This window comes from Oncorhynchus kisutch, unplaced genomic scaffold (genome assembly GCF_002021735.2).
Source record: "Oncorhynchus kisutch isolate 150728-3 unplaced genomic scaffold, Okis_V2 scaffold854, whole genome shotgun sequence".
Classification (NCBI taxonomy): domain Eukaryota; kingdom Metazoa; phylum Chordata; class Actinopteri; order Salmoniformes; family Salmonidae; genus Oncorhynchus; species Oncorhynchus kisutch.
In genome coordinates, this window is record NW_022262799.1 from 44,432 (window position 1) to 60,831 (window position 16,400).

The following is a 16,400-nucleotide window of genomic DNA, read 5'->3' on the forward strand; positions in this document are numbered from 1 at the left end:
TGAAAGGCTAGTAAAGAGCTCACTAACTTGTAGTATGTCTCTAACTCTCATTCTCTTACCAGCCGAGCGAGGTCGTTTCCCTCCTCCAGGGTTTCCTTCCACACCCTTCAAATAAAACACAGAGCAATTCAACTTTCCTGGCTTCTGATTTTTCTGTTGTTTATTTTACCCACACCTCCTGGAGTGCTGCTGGTGGCAGGGAATGGCAGTGAAGGTGGGTGCTGACGTGGTACTCACCTCTCCCTAAGGGATTTTTTGCCCTGAGACACCAGCCAGTTGCTCATGTGCTCCGTGGTGACATGGGGAGGGACCTGGCCTTGACTCTGGAGCAGCAGATAGTGGACCATGAGCTTCTTCTGCAAGATGAGGTAAGGTGTGAGACCGTGCCACGAAATACCATATCATGTGCTTTCAGAAGGGCCTCTCGCAACATTTCACAACTGCTCATGCCTCACAATTTGCAAGTGATATTAAGAACTCTTATGACCACCTTCTCTAAACTGTCTTGAAATACAACTCTCTTTCTGTTGTTTATGTTTTTGTGGGATGAATCTTACCTGTTTATTGTAATATGTTTCCTCCCAGCAGGCCTGCAGAGTCTGAAAATAAAGGCTGCTTCTACAGAATTCCTTGGAAGATCATGAAAATAATGATGCTTTGTTATGCACATTATGCACAGGCATTTACAGTATGCTAAAATGAATTTCTCCTAAGATTACCTTTGTGGGACCATAAGTGAACTCCGGAAAGCACCAAACCCTATCCATGGTAAGATGAGGAAGAAATGCAGTGCTATAGATATCCGGGATGCTCTGGAGATAACAGGAATGACTTAAAGTCGCGAATGATCAATGACTGGAGTCGTCCAATATGCAGCACTTAGAATTGAGTTGTAGGGATGTTTGGCGCAAAGTAGAATGTTTACATTCTATTGCCATGGAGAAATGGAATGTGTAGAACCTGTATAAATGGGTATGCTTCTTTGTCTTTATTTCGTGAAAGATTAAACTCTTTATTATGTCATAATGTGTATATGAGGATGTAGGAGCCCATCCCGATTCATGACGCGATTATCGGGGTGCATGTTGTTTAGACCAACTAATCCAACCTTGGTTTACAAGTTAAATACATTGTTTATATATACACCTATGTAGCGTGGTTCGTTCTGCATTGTGTACTTTTAATTAGGACGCTGCCACAACTGGAGGTCTGCTAGTTGAATTATTTTTTATTTGCCCTGCACACGAAGATACAACACACATTATGTTAACCCTTGGCGCAGTCCTAGCTCTCAGGCACCTGCGCAAGCACATGGACACTCACTCAAAAACTGTCCCAAGTACTCACAAGTTACAATAGATACCCTAGTTAGCGAGCTTTGTGAACCCTGATAACATACATCTTTATATTATCCACATTTTAACAAACTTATGGTGCATAACAGTACCTTGTGTAACATTACCACGGTTTTATATTGAACAATTTCGGAGCCAAGGACAACATACCTTACAAACCGAAGGTCAGGCAAAAGAGAACAATAAGGGGGTATGGAAATACAGATAACCTGCGATGGGCCAAACCAAAATATACAATCACATGTATGTACAATATTGATATGGAAAAGTGTTTTTACACCAAAGAAAAACATTAGCTATGCAGCTGTAATTCAATAAAAAAAATACACTGAATTATTATTATTATCAAATTATTAACATCCCCTCTTGACCTGGCCTATTTGAATTGGTCCTTGTGTGCAATTTGGTGCATAATCTAGGGGAACAACATCACACTGCTCCACCTATACAAATCTATCGACCACATCCATTTAAAGCAATGATTGTCAATTGAAAATGTGGTTGTTGTGTTATCCTGTTATCCTCTTAAGCACATTATTACAATATTTCCAAGCTCTGAATTGACACAAGGAACACCTTTGCAAAGATATTCGGTTAAAAATAAGAGTATGAATGACAACAAACGTATGATTTGGATTGTATGCATAATAGTGTAGTAAACAGTATCGCTCAGCGCGGGAACTTTAGGTGTTTGGAAAGTATCCGTTATAAGTCTCCATGACACGTATCACTTCGTTGTCTTGTTGGTAATAGTAAAAATGCATGACAGTCCGCATTGTAATGATCTAACAGGTGTTTTTCATGTTGTTTCTCACATTAAACAGACATTTGAGAACGGAATTGCTTACAGTTGTACCTACGACCTCAATACCCAATCTACTCACACGCGCAAATACTCACATTCAGACTCATACATACAGCTGTCCTTCTCTCCCCTTACATTCTTTGGTCTCTATTTTTTTTTACATTTGTCAGAGAAAACGACTATTTTGTGTATATTGCACCTTGCACTGACTTTACTGAACTCTGGAGAAAACGAACATTGCTGCTGGGTGAGGACATCTGACAATGTGCTCTCCCGTCCATTAGACATTTTGTCTGCAGGAACTCGCTCTTTTTCACTCGGTCCACTCATCCAAGTGCCGATGTATTTGTGGCATGATGTGAACAGTACAAATTTGTTGCACTACCAAGGTCTAATGGTTTTAAATGACTGTTTTGTATTGTCTGGAAACTCACTTGTAGAATTCGCTTGCGGTAGGTCTCTTAAAAAAGAGAAGCCGTACAATGTTATTAAACCGAGGTGCCTAGTTATTCTTCTTTTGTTGATATCAGGTAACGTGCAACCTAACCCTGGCCCTGATATACAATGTCTCCAAACCCCCTCTGATTTTAAATCAAGATCTGGTTTTGGTATTTTTCATTTAAATGTATGCAGCCTGTGGTCAAAAATTGATGGGGTTAGGATTTGGGCTAAATCAACTGATGCTGATGTAATTGTGTTTTCTGAAACCTGGCTCAGCAAGTCTGTTTTTGTGGTTACAATGTTTATCGCACTGATCGTTTTAAGAAAGGTGGGGGTGTGGCTATATATGTAAATACTAAAATTCCCTGTAAGTGTGGCAAAGTCTGAAACTATATGTAAACAGTTGGAATTTCTTGCTTTGAATATTGACGTTTCAAAGGGTCTCTCTATAACTCTCTATAACTGTGATTGGCTGTTATAGACCCCCCTGTGTTCTCGATGATGCATTTTCTTATTTGACACACCTTATGTCTAAACTTCTAAATTACCATGAAATGATCTTGATTGGTGATCTCAACTGGTGTTGGTTAAAGCAGGTGTCTGATGATTTAAAAAATGTTTTGTAATTCTATGAATCCTACCCAGTTGATTAACTCACCCACTCGCCCAAATCTTAAATGCCCAGATCAATCTACCCTGATTGATTTGATATTGACAAATGTTCCACATAAATATTCTGCGGTTGGTGTTTTTTGTAATGATTTAAGTGACCATTGTGCTGTTGTTGCTGTTAGAAATACTAAGGTTCCTAAAACAAACCCACGTTTTATTCGTAGGAGAATTCTGAAGAGTTTTAATGAGCAGGCTTTCTTTCATTAATTGTTTTATTTTGACTGGAGCAGATTGAGTTTATCCCTGATGTGGAAACTGGAGCAGATTGAGTTTATCCCTGATGTGAAAACTGCCTGGAAATTCTTTCATGATGGTTTTTCCCAAATAGTAAACAAACATGCCCCATTCCACAGGTTCAGAGTTAAAGGGCGGGTTAATCCATGGTTTTCCTCTGAGCTGTCTTGTATTATTCACGACCGTAATCTAGCCTGGGCTAAAGCAAGGAAATCACGTTCTGATGCTGATTGGCTTATTTTTAGGCAGTTATGAAACAAGTGTTATTTTCTTCTCAGGAAGGCCAAATCAGAATATTTTATGTCTGTTACCGTCGCTCCAAAGGCGCCACCTAAGTTGTCCAAGACTAAGGTGGAGTGGGGTCCACGTCCCGCGCCAGAGCTGCCACCACGGACAGATGCCCACCCAGACCATTCCCTATGGGTTTAGGTTTTTGCGGCCGGAGGCCGGAGATTTTTTTATGTCTCTATTTTAGTTTGGTCAGGGCGTGAGTTGGGGTGGGCATTCTATGTTTTGTTCTGTGTGTTAGATTTCTATGTGTTTGACCTGGTATGGTTCCCAATCAGAGGCAGCTGTCAATTGTTGTCTCTGATTGAGAACCATACTTATGCAGCCTGTTTTCCCACTATGGGTTGTGGGTAGTTGTTTTGTGTGTATTGCACCTTGCAGAACTGTTCATTTGTTGTGTTGTTGTTTTTGTTCAAGTATTCGTATTTATTAAAAGTATTACGAATACTTACCACGCGGTCCTCTTCTCCTTCTCCCGACGACAATCGTTACAGACCCTAGAAAGTTTTGGAAGGCTATTAAGTCTATGTCTGGTAACAGTAATGTTAATGAATTACCGTCATGTGTTTTGAAGGACTAAGTTGCTAAATATGACAAAACTGAAATGCTGAATTGTTTCAATGAGTTACTTTGTATCATCTGGTAGGCTGTTTGATTCAGTGTCCTCTGTCTCTGTACAACCCTGTGTGGATGAACCAGTGAGAGCTGGTCAAACTTTGAGCTTTTTGCCATTCTCAGTGCAGGTGGTACATAAACCCCAGAAATCCTTAGATCAGAGAAAGCCTGCAGGTCCTGATCTTTTGGATCCCTGCTTTTTAAATTTGGCAGCTGATTTCATAGCTGAACCACTTACATATCTGTTCAATCTAACCCTGGAATGTAATGAAATTCCAAAGATCTGGAAATCAGCATTTGTCCTACCACTTTTAAAAGGGGGAGATCCAACTATTTTTAATAATTATAAGCCAATCTCAAAGCTGTCACCCCTGGGGAAAATACTTGAACCCCTTGTGAGTGAACAGCTAAATGAGTTTTTATTTACTAACTCTATTTTATTAATGTACCAATCGGGCTTCAGGAAGAAGCATAGCACAATTACAGCAGCCATGAAGGTTGTAAATGATATCACTGAAGCCCTTGACAAAAAACAGCACTGTGTCTCACTTTTTATTGATTTCTGTAAGGCTTTTGATACAGTTGATCATGCTATACTAAGGCAGGGATTGTTGAGTGTAGGTCTTTCAGAGCATGCAGTTGCATGGTTTGCTAACTATCTGTCTGATAGAACTCAGTGCACTCAATTTGATGGGCTTATGTCTGTTAAATTGTTGAAATAGCTGAAATTGGGATTTTATTTTAGGAATAAGGCCTGTTTTTCTTTTGAAGCCAGAAGGAGGCTAGTATCATCTACATTTATGCCTTTACTAGACTATGGGGAAATTTTATATATGAATGCTTCCGCTCAGTGTTTGAGATCAATTGACACCCTTTACCATGGCACTTTGAGATTTATTTTAAACTGCAAAACCCTTACGCACCACTACACTTTGTATACCAGGGTTGGCTGGCCTTCTCTAGTAACTCGTAGGCTCAGTCACTGGTATACTTTTATTTACAAAGCCAGTTTTTATTGTTCAGAAATGTGGTGGGTACTCTCTTCGTTCGCTGGACTTTATCCTGCTAACTGTTCCAAATGTCCGAACTGAATTTGGTAAAAGGGCTTTTGTGTATAAATAATGCACAGACACGCTAAAGCTGTACAGTGTAGTTTGAGTAGTCAGTTTCAATTATTTGCAAATGTATTCCCTATTATTTACAAATCTAAAGATGTAACATTTGAAATGAATGTGGCAGAACAGTTTAGCATAGAGTTCCTGTGGGAGTCTTCTCCTTCAGTCTTTTTTCCTCCTTGGCCTCGTTTCTCATTACATGGGATTTCCCCAGTGCCAACTTCACATGAGATGGCCGCTGTCTACTGTCATGTAGTGCTGGATGACAGATATCGCTATGTCGCTGCTGTCCATGGTCCTGAAATATACAAACAAGGCTATTTGCATATGTACGACCGTCCAAACTTGACCCCACACACAAACACACATTATTGATGCTAATTTCTCACACACTTTTGAACATTGCACAACCTGCAACAAAACACTGAAAGAGCATTTTATTCCAAATGTGTTTGTGTTTAAATAAAGACCCGAAGAATGAAATCAATGTGTGGATGTTGATTGGACAATGTATATGTGCTTTGCAGAAGCCATTTTTTTTTTGCATTCCCTGTAGCGTGTATTTTACTGGAGCATGATCAGATTGCTTTGTTTAAATCAGAAAAGTCTGGACACACCTACTCATTTAAGGTTTTTTCTTTCTTTTTACAATTTTTTACATTTTAGAATAATAGTGAAGACATCAAAACTATGAAAGAGCACAATTGGAATCATGTAGTAAGCAAAAAAGTAGCCATCCTTCTCCTTGACCACTTTGCACACTCTTGGCATTCTCTCAAACCTGTTCATGAGCTAGTCACCTGGAATGCATTTCAATTAACAGGTGTACCTTCTTAAAAGTTAATTTGTGGAATTTCTTTCCTTCTTAAAGCGTTTGAGCCAATAGGTTGTGTTGAGACAAGGAAGGGATGGTTTACAGAAGATATCCCTATTTGGTAAAAGACCAAGTCTCAAATAAGCAAAGAGAAACAACAGTCCATCGTTACCTAAGACATGAAGTTCAGGCAATAAGGAACATTTCAAGAACTTTGAAAGATTCTTCTCGTGCAGTCGCAAAAACCATGAAGCGTTATGATGAATCTGGCTCTCATGAGGAAGACCCCAGAGTAACCTCTGCTCCAGAGGATACGTTTAGTAGAGTTAACTGCACCTCAGATTGGAGCCCAAATAAATGCTTCACAGAGTTCAAGAAACACACAACTCAACATGCACTGTTCAGAGGAGAACGTGTGAATCAGGCCTTCATAGTCGAATTGCTCCATTGAAACCACAACTAAAGGACGGACACCAAAAATAAGAAGAGACTTGCTTGGGCCAAGAAACACGAGCAATGGACCTTAGACTGGTGGAAATCTGTACTTTGGTTTGATGAGTCCAAATTTGCGATTGTAGCCTTTCAATGTTTGTGTAAAGAATCCAGGGTGTTTAGTTGTGTCACGACTTCCGCCGAAGTTGGTGCCTCTCCTTGTTCCGGCGGCGTTCGGCGGTCATTGTCACCGGCTTTTTAGCTACCACCGATCTACGCTTCTTTTTCCATTTGTTTTGTCTTGATTGTACACACCTGGTTCCCATTACGTTATAATTATTTCCCTATTTAACCCTCTGGTTCCCATGATGTTTTGTGCGTGATTTTTCCTTGTTGAGTGTTAGTCTTCTGTGTCATTGTGTGTTTTTCCCTGCGTGGAATTTATGATTGTTTAAAGAAGAAGAAGCAGTCTTTATTTTCAGACTCTGCAGGCCTGCTGGGAGGAAACATATTACAATAAACAGGTAAGATTCATCCCACAAAAACATAAACAACAGAAAGAGAGTTGTATTTCAAGACAGTTTAGAGAAGGTGGTCATAAGAGTTCTTAATATCACTTGCAAATTGTGAGGCATGAGCAGTTGTGAAATTTTGCGAGAGGCCCTTCTGAAAGCACATGATATGGTATTTCGTGGCACGGTCTCACACCTTACCTCATCTTGCAGAAGAAGCTCATGGTCCACTATCTGCTGCTCCAGAGTCAAGGCCAGGTCCCTCCCCATGTCACCATGGAGCACATGAGCAACTGGCTGGTGTCTCAGGGCAAAAAATCCCTTAGGGAGAGGTGAGCACCACGTCAGCACTCACCTTCACTGCCATTCCCTGCCACCAGCAGCACTAAAGGAGGTGTGGGTAAAATAAACATCAGAAAAATCAGAAGCCAGGAAAGTTGAATTGCTCTGTGTTTTATTTGAAGGGTGTGGAAGGAAACCCTGGAGGAGGGAAACGACCTCGCTCGGCTGGTAAGAGAATGAGAGTTAGAGACATACTACAAGTTAGTGAGCTCTTTACTAGCCTTTCAACAACGAGTTAGCACAGCAGAATAGATCTGTTGTGAAATTACACTAATGGGACTTCCTGTTGCGTACTGCAGGCCTGGGAAGTAAACACTTGCCTAAAAATGATGAACATAGAGCACGAGGCTTTCTGCAAGCTCCGCCGCTCCATGCACCCCACCTCGCCAGCTGACATGTGAGTTCCATGTACGGCCCTGCATATGACTTGATCCATTTATCTACACATCTGGAACTACGCAGAAACAGACTAAGACAGTGTTCTCTGTGAGCACATTGCACATCGTTTAGCGTTGTCTTCTCGTTTTTGTTGATTTCAGCGATCCTAAGGTCCACAGCATCGTGGAGAGAGCTGTGAGGAGCATTCTGGGCGAGCAGTCCAAAGAGCCCAGTAGCAACTTGCTCAGCCCATCTCAGGTGGTGGTTGAGGTGGTGCCCAGGCTCCTCCTGGCCCTGTGGCTTCAGCCAGAGGAAGGCCATTCAGAGCACCCAATCCTAATAGGTGGGATGGCCGTGGGCATGGTGGCGGCCGTAGTGGAGAAGCTCTCCTGCATGTTAAAGGACCCTTCCCCTCACATCCCTTTCTCCCGGGCTGCTGCTTTTGACTCTGTGTGGTCGATCCTCGGGAGAATCAGTCAGTCCTTCTCCACCGATGACCTGCAGAGCCCTTTTTATACGAGCTCTGTTTGTGCCTTTGTGGCGGACGAGGTGCAGAGCTGCTTCCAGCCCCCTGCAGCCACCCTACCAGTCCCCCCTGTCCTCGCGGTGGCCGCTTCCACCACACTACCAGCTGACATCCAAGCAGGTGAGTAGCACTGATAGAGAGCACTCTGACAGATGCCTGTTCTGATGACATCTTGGTTCCTTGTAGTAGTAGAGCTCATCAGGATTGTTGTTGTCACCCATAACACAGACCCGGCTTCTTCCCACCTCGAGGTTGTAGACATCACCCCTAACACAGAGGCAGATCAGGCTTCTTCCCACCTGGAGGTTGTGGACATCACCACTAACACAGAGGCAGACCCAGCATCTTCCCACCTGGAGGTTGAGGACATCACCACTAACACAGAGGCAGATCAGGCTTCTTCCCACCTGGAGGTTGTGGACATCACCCGTAAAACAGAGGCAGACCCGGCATCTTCCCACCTGGAGGTTGTGGACATCACCCCTAATACAGAGGCAGAGCCCATCTCTTCCCTCTTGGAGGTTGTGGACGAGGTGCAGAGCTGCTTCCAGCCCCCTGCAGCCACCCTACCAGTCCCCCCTGTCCTCGCGGTGGCTGTTTCCACCACACTACCAGCTGGCATCCAAGCAGGTGAGTAGCAATGATAGAGAACACTCTGACAGATGCCTGTTCTGATGACATCTTGGTGCCTTGTAGTAGTAGAGCTCATCAGGATTGTTGTTTTCACCCACAATACAGACCCGACTTCTTCCCACCTGGAGGTTGAGGACATGACCCCTAAGACAGAGGCAGATCCGGCTTCTTCCCACCTGGAGGTTGTGGACATCACCACTAACACAGAGGCAGATCCGGGTTCTTCCCACCTGGAGGTTCAAGACATCACCACTAACACAGAGGCAGATCCGGGTTCTTCCCACCTGGAGGTTCAAGACATCACCACTAACACAGAGGCAGATCCGGGTTCTTCCCACCTGGAGGTTCAAGACATCACCACTAACACAGAGGCAGATCCAGCCTCTTTCCACCTGAATGTGGTGGACATCACCCCTAATACAGAGGCAGATCCGGCTTCTTCCCACCTGAATGTGGTGGACATCACCCCTAATACAGAGGCAGAGCCCATCTCTTCCCTCTTGGAGGTTGTGGACGTCACACCTAAAGAAAGGACTCTCACGATGGCTGCCTTCGCCACTCTGCCAGCTGACATCCAAGCAGGTGAGTAACACTTAGAGAGCACTCTGACAGGTGTCGTTTGTCATGACATCTTAGTAGAACCTTTCAACTGGCCAGTGTTTAGAAGCTACGGTTTGCATTAGTTTACATTCTGATCCTCTTTTTTCCCTTTCCAGAGGATGTTGCTGTGGTCATCCCGGATGTCACCCCACACGTCACCAAGGATGTGACACTGGATGTCCCATGTAGAGCTAGGAAAGGGGCAGTCCGGCGATTATTTTGCAGGCTTTGGAGGGCAGTGTGCTGCTGCGCCTGCCACAAGGAAGAGGAGGAACAATATTAATTATTCATCACACCTGCAGAAAAGGGATTGAACCAGAGCATTAAATTATTCACATTATAATTGAACTCAATTCTGCTTTTCTTCTGTTTACTACTTAATTTCTTAACTTTTCTATAAACTTTCACTTTGCAAGTGTGGATTAGGTTGTGTAAATAAGTGGGACACATCCCAATGTTGATGCTTTGAATAATTTACTTTGTACATTTAAAAAAAACATGTCTTATTTGACAACAAAAACGGAGGGCGCTGAACCAACGTTGAGTTGAGGTGCAACCAAATATTTGAATCATCATAGAAAAGGAAAAAGCCCAACTCTTGCTCACTATAAAAAATGCATTGTTTTATTCAAGCAAGGTTAAAAGATTAACGTTTCGGGCTAGTCTTTGACGATATGCAAGTTCTATTTGCCCAGTAAAAGGGTGACCTTTTACACATCACAACACTGCAGCTCATTCATATTCAAACACACCTCAGAGTACAGACACAAACATGGACGCCCCCCCCCCCCCACACATAGACAATGAATTTACCTGTACATATCAGAATCATACATTCTACCCCCACAAGTATTGATCCCCCACCTCAAACATGTTGAGTCAATTCCAGATGCTGGAATGCAGGTGCAGTAGGGCCAAGTATGTAATGATGTGATACCCGTGTACCCCATATCTGACCAGGTGAATCCAGGTTAACGCTATATTCCCTTATAGATGTCACTAGTTAAATCCACTTAAATTAGTATAGATAAAGAGGAGATAAAGAGGAGGAGACAATATTTAAAAAATATTGTAAGGCTTGAGACAATTGAGACATGGATTGTGTATGTGTGTCATTCAGAGGGTGAATGGGCTAGACCAAATATTTAAGTCCCTTTGAACAGAGTATGGTAGAATTTTGTGTCAAGAACTGCCATGCTGTTGGGTTTTTCACACTCAACACTTTTCCCTGAGTATCAACAATGGTCCACCACCAAGGGGGGGAAACTCAATAGGAAGGTGTTCTTAATGTGTTGTTCACTCAGTGTAGATCATTCCCTAGCATATACTTTCATTTGTATGTGTACTGATACTGTAAATACACAAATTATATTAATGTTATCTACAATATATTATAATACCGTAAGCCTCCCTGCTGCAGGGGCATTTCCTCCTACAATTTTGAGCTGATTTTCTTCACTTTAGCAATATTTTGTATCTTTGTTCATTTTCACATTTATTGTGTTTGGAATGGCACTGTTACTACAGGAGATGATGCTATCATAAAGTATTTGATGTAAGTATGTAGGATAATTACCCATAATGCTCACTGACAGAATTTCCTAGTTCTGACTTGAAGGGCCATCTATGATGTAGGGCAGGTCAGTAACCAAATGATTTTACTGTGCCCAGTCGCACACAGACTTTTATGGTCACACAAGTTGCCACCGGTGGATTCAAAATGAGTAGCCTAACAATTATTTACATGGCCCCAGGTACATTTGCAACCAAATTATTTTTCTGTGAGAAATCAATAATAGTTAAACACATAGGATAACTGTCAGCAATTGACAGTGAGCAATGAGCAAGATAAGCATAGACGGGAAGTTGACAATAGCTTATTATTAGTGTAAATTAATCAGATCCAATGATTTACCGCCCGTAGGGTGGGGTACCACTAGTCATCGTTATTATAATGACCATCTCAATCATTATCACCATACCATCATAGACTTATTCTTCTGTACCTGAGACTCATCTGACACTACCTTAGACATGGCAGTCTGCAACTCAATACACTGCCCCTGCATGGTGTTCAGCGTCCCCTGCATGTGGTTAATCGACTGCTTAACATCGTTCAGCAGGATCTGAATCTCAAGCCTGCAAGAAATCAGGTGGTTCAACACACTGAGATGGCGAGAGGCTTCAGACCATGCCCATTGGACCATCTTTAGGATTCGTTCTCACTTAACACCAATCTAATTAGGAATGTAACTTTGTGCAGAAGATGTTACTATAGTGTTATTTAGAAGAGAAAAAGTGTACTTTGTCAGGCGCCAAAAAGGATGACGGCATGTCTCCCTGCTCCAGTGAGCTCTGCTGGCAGGTCTTGCTCACTGTTGGAGAAACAGGAGCCAAATTAGAGGAAAATATCTATGGTTGTTCAGCAATGAAACGTTCATGACATAATGGGGATTGTCCTTCCCTGTGAAAAGAATAACAGCTGGGGTTTACTTTCTCACTATTAGATAATGTAATACAATCTTTAAACCCATCAGAAGTGTAGTGCTTACCTCCATTAAAACATTGGTCCATGTTATTTAGGCTATAGCTTGACGCATATCCTTACCTTGGACAAGCGTATCCAAAAGGCCTGTCCAGTCATGCGTGAAGATACCTTTAGGCAGATAAAAGTGCGGTACGGGTTGAGACATGCTCGGTAATGTGAATCTGTAACACTGATATAAAAACACGTTTTCATTTATAATTTACACTGTAGAATGACCTGCAAGCCAATCAGAATCTAGTTTTAAACAACACTGTGGGTTCCATGGAACGTCACAAACATATTAGGCCACTTGCGTCCCAGATTACAGTCACTGAACATGGGTTTAATAGCTATAATGGCTATATGTACACTATATGCACATCGTATTGAATTGAGATTACATTTACTGCATCACTGTAATTATGTAGCCTAATCCTATGGGGATCATATGTGAAATGTCAGAATCATGGCACATGAAAACATAATGAAATTGACTGCAGATTATAAAATTCACTGTGACACAATATCCATGTAATTCCAATTAAATTACGTTGAACCAACGTGGAATAAACAAGTTAGCCTGCTAACGTCTTCATAGCTAGTAGCATGTAATCAGGACATGACCAAACTGTTGCTGAGATAATGGATGTTGAAACTTCCAAGGAGAAAAGAGGCATTGTTGAAACTCACTCATATGCTTGCAGTGTAAAAAAGGGGGGTGAATGCGATTCATACCCGAATACCCCAACCAAGGAGCAACTTCCAAAGAAGCTGAGAAGTGAACCATCAATGAGCCAGCTACAGGACAACATCGTCCGCATCCTCACGGCTAAAATCAAAGAGAGCGCAGATAACATCATGAATTTGGTGTAAAAGAACACTGTCAGTATCGTTAACCTGAAGAAATCGATTGATTTCAGTGCTGAGGAAGTAAAAACTCTGAAGCAGCAGAACGCAACATTGAACATTCAGGTTGAAAAGCAGGAGAAGAAACTCACTGAAATGGAGTCAAAAGGTAAACGAGAATGACCGGTATAGTCGGAGATGGACTCTTTCGAATTTATGGAATAGCAGAAAAATCTGACAAAGAACATCAAAGCAAGACATTTGCAGGGCAATAGGAGGAGCGATATGTTGTTGCAGGTTCTCTGGATGTAGTGCACCGCCTGGGTAGGCTGAGAGATGGGGAAAACAACCAGCCACCACGACCAGTGGTCATGAGATTCATCTCCAGTGAGGGACATGACATGGAAAAGTGCAAAGAAAAATGACTATTTAAAGAAGAACAACCTGAGGTTCAAGGAGGATCTGACAGCATTTGACAAAGAAGCTCAGAATCGTCTGTGGCTGGATTTATCAAGTGAGTTGTGCAGGACTGAGTTTTATTTGCATCTGATAAAACTTTATATTTCTTGCAACTAGTAAGAACTTTTCTTTTTGTGAGACCCTGGTTCATGTGAACGTATACAAGTTTAATATTCTTCATCTAGTCACTGTGATAATAAATGTCCATTTCTGTTTTTCTATTAATGCCAGGTGAATCGTAATATTTTTAAGAGACAGGAATGAGGTTTCTAAAGCAGTTTCCTGTATTGAAGACTTTTCCTTTGTATCCCAATTAAAGATAAGGTTACTTATATTGAAATTGTTTTATGCAAGGATGAAAAACAAAGGACTGAATTGAACTTTAACTAATTGAACCTCGGGTTGATGAGGGATATTTCGTTATACGGTCGAGTATTATTATCCAAAGCTGAAGGGTTATCCAGATTGGTTTATGTCTCGTTGTCACTTGACTTACCCCCTAAAATTGTAAAGGACTTAGATAAGATTATTTATAGTTTTATTTGATGTGATATCCACAAAAATGATGTGGATATATTGAAGCAACATCTCAAGACATCAGTCAGGAAGTTAAGGCTTGGTTGCAAGTGGGTATTCCAAATGGACAATAACCCCAAGTATACTTCCAAAGTTGTGGCAAAATGACTTAAGGACAACAAAGTCAAGAATTGGAGTGGCCATCACAAAGCCCTGACCTCAATCCTATAGAAAATGTGTGGGCAGAACTGAAAAGGCGTGTGCGAGCAAGGAGGCCTACAAACCTGACTCAGTTACACCAGCTCTGTCAGGAGGAATGGGCCAAAATTCAGTAAACTTATTGTGGGAAGCTTGTGGAAGACCAACCGAAACGTTTGACCCAAGTTAAACAATTTAAAGGCAATGCTACCAAATACTAATTGAGTGTATGTAAACTTCTGACCCACTGGGAATGTGATGAAAGAAATAAAAGCTGAAATAAATAATAATTATTATTAATTTCACATTCTTAAAATAAAGTGATGATTCTAACTGACCTAAGACAGGGATTTTTTACTAGGGTTAAATATCAGGAATTGTGAAAAACTGAGTTTAAGTGTATTTGGCTAAGGTGTATGTAAACATCAGACTTCAACTGTACCTAGAAGTGCACACTATTCTTATTATTTTTTAATGTATGTATATAGTCAACTATACAACTTCCACTACTACTACACTTTATATCATCCAATAATATATAATTAAAAACACTCAACATGAAGAATTAATGCAATTATGTTAATTTCAAATATTTATTTTGAAATATAGATTAGGTGCTCTTCTTTTTATAGCAGGAAGTAAAGGGACTGGACAAGGCTTTGCCTATAGCTGAAAACATCCTGGAAATGAGTGAACGCTTCCTTGGTTTCTTCTTGGTGGAGCATACACTCTCTGTTCGGCAGGATTGTTGATCATTGACAATTGCTGGGGGAAAAAATGTAAACATAACATTTCTTTAACTGACCCTAGTTAGTGTGAAGAATTAGTATTGCATTATTATTATTTAAATTGTAATATTCTACATAATTTACAAATGTCGGGCGGCAGGTAGCCTAGCAGTCTCAAAGGGGATAAAAACATGCTAAAATATATATACATATAAATAAATATATATATTTCGTCAACTTTCTTATATCTCTCAGATTTAGGACAGACACTTCAGTTCCATGTAGTGAATCTGTTATTCAATGCGTATGGGCAAATAGCAGTAAGGCCGATACAAACCCCTCGGCCTAGACAGGGCGTAGACTCTTGTGGGTTAAAAAGCATGATCATTACAAAGGTGCAACTCGTGCTGGAGGCAATAAAAGGCCACGCTAAAATGTGCAGTTTTGTCACACCACACAACGCCACAGATGTCTCAGAGACAGAGACTGAGAAAAATAGGAGCAAGGAAAAACGCTGGTTGACTTGTTTTGAGGGAGCGTGCAATTGGCATGCTGACTGCAGGAATGTCCACCAGAGCTGTGGCCAGAGAATTGGATGTTTATTTCTTTACCATAAGCCGCCTTCAATGTCGTTTTAGAAAATTTGGCAGTATGTCCAACAGGCCTCACAACCACAGACCACGTATATGGCGTCGTGTTTGCTGTAGGGTTATGGTGTGGGCAGGCATAATCTACGGACAACGAATACAATTGCATTTTATCAATGGCAATTTGAATGCACAGAAATACCGTCTCGAGATCCTTAGGCCCATTGTCGTGCCATTCATCCGCCGCCATCACCTAATGTTTCAGCATGGTAATGCATGGCCCCATATCGAAAGGCCTGCATACTCACCAGACATGTCACCCATTTAGCATGTTTGTGATGCTCTGGATTGACGTGTACAACAGCGTGTTCCAGTTCTCACCAATATTCAACAACTTCACACAGCTATTGAAGATGTGTGGGACAACATTCCATAGGCCACAATCAACAGCCTGATCAACTCTATGCGAAGGAGAAATGTCACGCTGCATGAGGAAAATGGTGGTCACACCAGATACTGACTGGTTTTCTGATCCACGCCCCTACCTTTTTTTAAGGTATCTGTGACGAACAGATGCATATCTGTATTCCCAGTCATGTGAAATCCATAGATAAGGGCCTAATGAACGTATTTCAATTGACTGATTTCCATATATGAACTGTAACTCAATAAAATCTTTGAAATTGTTGCATGTTGCGTTTATATTTTTGTTCAGTACACATTTGAGTGTATTGACTTACCTGTTTCACTGACGGCAGGGGTCTGGTTCTGGGAAGG

General features: G+C 41.5%; 1 long non-coding RNA gene across 1 annotated transcript; it reads left to right on the forward strand.

The window, feature by feature from the left end:
- Positions 1–7,752: 7,752 nt before the first annotated feature.
- On the forward strand, positions 7,753–8,237 carry LOC116362608 (uncharacterized). The gene is made up of 3 exons (XR_004207762.1): positions 7,753–7,793; positions 7,925–8,022; positions 8,165–8,237. It is a non-coding gene; the product is annotated as an uncharacterized LOC116362608 (long non-coding RNA).
- Positions 8,238–16,400: the final 8,163 nt, after the last annotated feature.